We start from the raw sequence: 6,000 nt of genomic DNA on the forward strand, positions 1-6,000 counted from the left end.
GGGAGGGAGCGATTGAATGACTAAGGGTAGGGAAAAGGAGAGGTGAGGGAGTGATTGGGGAAGGTTAGGAGGTGAAGGAATAGAAGAGGGAGGTGAGGAGGGAGAGTGGGGGGGAGGAGGAGGAGTAGAGGGGGAGGAATAGGGAAGGTAGGGTGTGGGAAATAAAGGGAGAGGACGGCAGTGTGGGAGGTGAGGAGGGATAGTGGGGGGGATAGGGGGAGGTGAGGAGTCGGGGAGGTGGGGGATAAAGGGATAGGAGGGGAGAAGAGGGAGGGAGGGAGGGAGGGAGTGACTGAAGGTATGGGAGGGGAGTGGGAGAGAGAGGTGAGGGGAGGGGAGGAGGAGAGGGGAAATAAGAAGGAGGGTGAAGAGATGGGTAAAGAGTGCTTGGGATGAGGGGGAATGAGCTGCGCCTGTGAAGTTGGGGGCTATGGGTGAGTGGTGGAATATTGTGTTGGGGAATCAAACCTCCTGTATGACAAGGACCCAACGGGTCCCACTTAGTTTAGTCCCTGATAACCTTATGATTTAGTTTAGTTCAGAGATGGAACGGCATGGAAACAGCCCCTTCGGTCCACTTAGTCCACACTGACCAACGATCACCTTGTTCACTTGCACAATCCTACATACCAGGGACACTCTACAATTTTACAGAAGCCAATTAACCTACAAACCTGTACGTATTGGAGTGTGGGAGGTAACACCACGCGGGTCACGGGGAGAACGTACAAACAAACAAGCTCCCCGTGCAGGTCTAACCCTGGTCTCCCCCGTAGACAGCATGGTCTAACCCTGGGTCTCTGGCACCGTGAGACGGGTGTAACTCCAAAGTCCGCTTTGAAGGCTAAATGGTGTCTGTGACCTAGCCATAGCCAACCCAACCTTGGAGAAGGAATAGGGATGCTCTCTGTTCAACTCAGCAAGGATTAATGGAGAGAAGGAATTAAAGACTAGAAGATCCTGTTTTCCATGATAGAAAATAAAAGGGAGGGACTGACTGTGTTCGTTCGACATTGCTGTGGTCAGCCACCATCTGGAACACTGCACTGGACAGGACACAGTGAACTTCAGCAATTATATGCTGGTGGACAAAAATGCTGGAGAAACTCAGCGGGCAAGGCAGCACGCAAAATCTTCAGCAATTATACGTTGTCTTTGGACACGTTTAATGTTGATTAACAATAACAATACAGGGTTCATAGATTATACAAGGACAGCAAACAAATCAAGATGGTTTGTTAATCCTTGTTTAGAAGATCAAAATGTCGTGTAATCAAGCAGTTAAAACGACAAGGGGAAAAGACAGGCCAATCTAGTAGGTATGTTGCAAAGCCTACCTGAAGCGTCGCTGAAAATCTGTCCCAGCCTGTGTGCGCGATTTTGGCGCTGTTTAGAGGGGGGGCGGGTGTAAAATGCGATTTTCTCTAGGCTGTTCCAATCGAAGATGTTCAGCCTAGTTAATTATTAACGAAAAATCGCTGGAAGACCCCGTCGCAAAAGCTATTATTAGTTTTAAAGGCTTTGTATAATAGTTATAGTTGTTTAAAAATCAACCTCTAAACCCGCGACCACCGGCAGCCGTCAGGGCCGCATAGAGCAGACAAGAGAAGGTAGGTTGTTTATTTTTACATTGAAAAGGGCTTCTTAAGATCCCTTTATACAAAGTTTAATGTTGCGAGTAGCTCATTTTGGCCCCATTATATCCCACAGTATTTTTCTGGGCATTTGAGGGCACAAATCTACCGCAATGTGAATGTTCTAAACCAGCGCGTTCACAGGATCCCACTAGAAAGCTGATTTAAAATGGACATTAATTTACAGCAATTGAACACTAAATTCCTTCCATTTGGCCTATAAATTAATGTAAATGAGATTTAAAAATCATGTTTTATTGTGAATTATTTATGAATATTATTTGAACACTTAGGCTATTTAAAAATGTTAATCATTTATTAAGAAATGGATAGATGTTTTAGATCTAGTAATTGAAGTTTGAAATTAGCTCCAATTGGGTAACTAACTAATTATATGCTTTAATTTCAGGTCATCCAAGTAAGATTATTTTATATTTGTTTCAGAATGGTTCAATCTACGATAACTGCAAATTTCATTCAGTTCTCTTAATTTTTAAGAAGGTTATGGGCTTTTGACTGCATACGATCACAGCTTTTTTGTTATGTCCATAGAAAATCAATAGGGAACAAGATGCTTATTTCTGAGTATGAAAATGGCCATAACTTTTTAAATACTTGAGATATGAAAGTGAATTAGGTGTCAAATTAAATTTATTTTTATGCTTTATCTGATGGGATAAATTACAGACTTGATTTTTTTAAATCTCAAAATGTTGTAACATTGCGAAATCTAGGGCTCAAAGATATCAAGGAATCTGGCACAGAGTCAAGAACAGAGAGTTGAGGTCAGCCAATTGAACTTTAGGGAAATCGACTTCAGGGAAAATGCATTAAAATTTGATTTAGTTTAAATATACAGCCAAGTATGTGGTTAAATTAAAGTTACAAATGCAATTACAATTAAATATATCAACAACTGTGTTATCCCAAATGCCTGATTTAATATAAAGGCAAGGACATTTTCAGTAAACCAAAAAAGAACCCTTACTACGTTTGTAGGCACATTGGACAATTGCAACCCCAGTGAAAACACTATGTTGTGGCAGCACCTAGTGGCAACCCAAGGGCACAATGAGCCATTGGCTCTAGAGGGCGGCGTCTTGGTGTGGTCATTGCTGAGTAAATAAAAAGACTCAGGAAATCAGTACAAAATTGTCCCAAGCTCATACAAGGGGGGAGGGGGGTGAGAGGGGGAGGGGTGAGGGTGGAGGGGTTGAGAGGGGGGAGGGGGTGAGAGAAGGGAGGCGTGAGAGAGAGGGGAGGCGGTATGAGGGGGGAGGGGTGAGAGGGGGGTATGGATGGGAGGAGCAAAGTGGTGAGGCGGGGAGAGAGGGGGGGAGAAGGGGAGGGGCGAGAGAATGGGGGCGTTGTTACCGAACTGAACTCACTGTGGAATGAATCCATTGACGGAGCCACTGCTGCCATATTCTAAGTTGTCCCTGCCTTCCCTCTGGAAGCCTTCTCATCCCCATCAGATGCCGAGTTAAACGCGGGGGCCGCTCACGGTTAAGTCTGTGAAAGCGGCCCCATCAGAGACTGTGAGCAGCAGTAGGGTTCACTATAGGAAAGACCATTGCGCCTTTACCCCACCCGCCCGTCGCTTTATCTCTTCTCCCCTGAAGCAGGTTGGTCGGGCACAGTTGCCAGAAGCTGAAAACTAAATATTGCAGCGGGAAAACTGCAGCTGCGGTTCTGGCAACAGCCGGTGTTCTGCTCTGTCTGGGGGGAGAGGGCGAGTGGCGGTGAAGTGGAGGTGAAGGGGGGGAGAGGAGGGGGAGAGGAAGGGGAGGATGGGGGAAGGAAGGGGAAGAGGGGGGGGTTAGAGTGAGCGGGCAGGCGGGCGGGCGGGAGTCCAGCTACGGGAGGCATGGTGCGAGCGTACTTGGAGGCATACTGGAGGCAGGTGGCCTGGATTGGTCGGCATGTGGGCATTGTGACGTCAGCAGCAGTAAGTTTTGTGAAGGATTTCATTGAAAATGTGTACAGAAAAATAGTAAGATTAAACGAGAACTTACCAGTTTGAAGTTTGATCTGTATTTTATGAGGAGTTACAATGTGGGATTACGTGAAGAACCCGCTCAGCACGCATGCGCGGCATACTTCAAAGCAGCGGTGTGGAATCACAGACAGACACAGTTATTGAAATAAACATAGTAAAGAAACCGAGACCTTAGTTATCAGTTTGACCCATATTATTGAGGGTGAGAGCGGAGGGCACGTAATCCCTCATCGTAACTCCTCATAAAATACAGATCAAACTTCAAACTGGTAAGTTCTTGTTTAATCTTACTATTTTACTTCGGAGTCACGTGAGTGACTACGTGAAGATTTTAAAGCTCTGTGATTTCAAACCGTGTAACAATTCATACTTCACTCGCTGCCGAAGTCATTCGAGGAAGTATGTTATTGTAATCAACCATGAATCTGTTTGTAAAAACAATAATGGTGTTATTAACAACAACAAGACCAAATGCTCCCCCTATCTTAAATTATATATTTTTTGCAGATTCTTTTCCTGCAAACGATACAGGTTCTGCCAGTGGTTTGTTATAAAAGTTTGGAACGCATACTCCCTAGACCACCCTGCTGTAGCCAGGATGTGGTCCATTGGCACGTCCATCCTCTTAGTCACTGATGTGGAAGCTGTCCTGGTGGAGTAAGATTTATACACATTAATATGTACTCCAGCAACACCTAGTACCTGCTTGAGCCACTTGAGATAGTTTGGCTTGTCACCCGACCATAACGTTTCTTGTGGCTGACCCATAAGGCTTTTTCTCTCCCTCGAGGATTACTTATTGTGTCGATGTAGTTCAATAAGTGGGTCATGACACGTAACCGTGGTTCAGGTGGGTATGCCCGGAATTCCATGACTAGACCTGATGTTCCTGGTCTGCTCTGTTTGCCCAGCCCCCAAATGGTAAATGTAACACAGTCTAGTGTTATAATCATATTGTCCAATTGTAGTAGATGGAGGAACTGGACTCTTTGTGCTGAGACAAGGCCATCAGCATGTCCCTTCAGCGTGGGCTGTTCCAGGTTGAGGGACCTGGCTGGCGACCATCCCCTAAGGTACGTCAGTCCCTCACTGACATCCCAGATTTGGGTGTACCTGGGTCTGGGGGATTAACCTCTCCTGAATTTGATCACCAGCGGGAGGTACTGGTGCCCAAGTTAATTAGGCTGACAGAGCACTTCTGGCTGAATCCTTTATTGTGGTGAAGTCCTGTCAGAACTCCAGTGCAGGTTTTTGTTGTAGTTGAATGTGTAGTTCCTGTGTTTGAGCAGTTTCTTCCCATTTCTTGATGTTCGTCAGGTATGTTGCCTAGTGGACATGCGACGGAATGCTATCATCATGTTGATAGCGCTGTCTGATCCAGGCCCAGCAGTGGTCTTCCCAATTCTGCAATCCAGGCCCGGCAGTGGCCTTTTAATGGCCATGTCGAGGACCACTGGGAACCATGACTGTGGGTTTTGTCCACTGTATTTTGCGTAGTACCCGACTGATGAGGCCCAAGTACCTATTGATGAGGTAGAAGAAGGGGCGAACATAGAGCTTAGAGTCCCCCCCCCCCCCTAGAGCTTAGATTCCCCCCCCCCCCCAATACGTGGGCATGTATCCATAGCCGCTGCCTTGAGTTTGGTTTCATGCGACATACATTGGTACGTGGCGATTTAATTGGAATATAAGGACGTTGATATCTGGTGACCATATTGCTTTGTAATCTCAGCAAATATTTTGGTTTAAATGTTCATTTACAGTATTTAGCTCACCTGATAGGTAAGTTACTGATGGTCAAACATGTTTGGCGACATACCGTTACCAATTGTTAAATAAATTGTCACATATTATCGATTTTATTCCGCCCAAGTGGTTTGGTATATGTCACCACTGTGATGTTGTTAATTTATAAACGAACATGCAAAACGGTGCGCTACTGAGCAATATGCTTCACTAATAGTAAGTAATTTTATTTATATAGATTCAGATTCAATTTTAATTGTCATTGTCAGTGTACAGTACAGAGACAACGAAATGCATTTAGCATCTCCCTTGAAGAGCGACAAAGCAAACGATTTGAATAAAAAAATAAATAATGTGTCCGGGGGGGGGGGGGGGGGGGGGGGGGGGGATTGTGGGTCCAAGAGAGGTCATCGGAGATGTTGACTCGCAGGAACCTGAAGCTAGAAACACGTTCCACCTCCGTCCCGTTAATGTGGATGGGGGTGTGCGTGCCACCTCTGGACTTCCTGAAGTCTACAATGAGCTCCTTGGTCTTCTTGGAGTTAAGGGCCAGGTTGTTGTCAGCGCACCATGCTGCTAAGTGCTGGACCTCCTCCCTGTAGGCCAGCTCATCGTTGTTGC

This window comes from Leucoraja erinacea, chromosome 6, assembly GCF_028641065.1.
Source record: "Leucoraja erinacea ecotype New England chromosome 6, Leri_hhj_1, whole genome shotgun sequence".
In the NCBI taxonomy this organism is placed as follows: Eukaryota; Metazoa; Chordata; class Chondrichthyes; order Rajiformes; family Rajidae; genus Leucoraja; species Leucoraja erinaceus.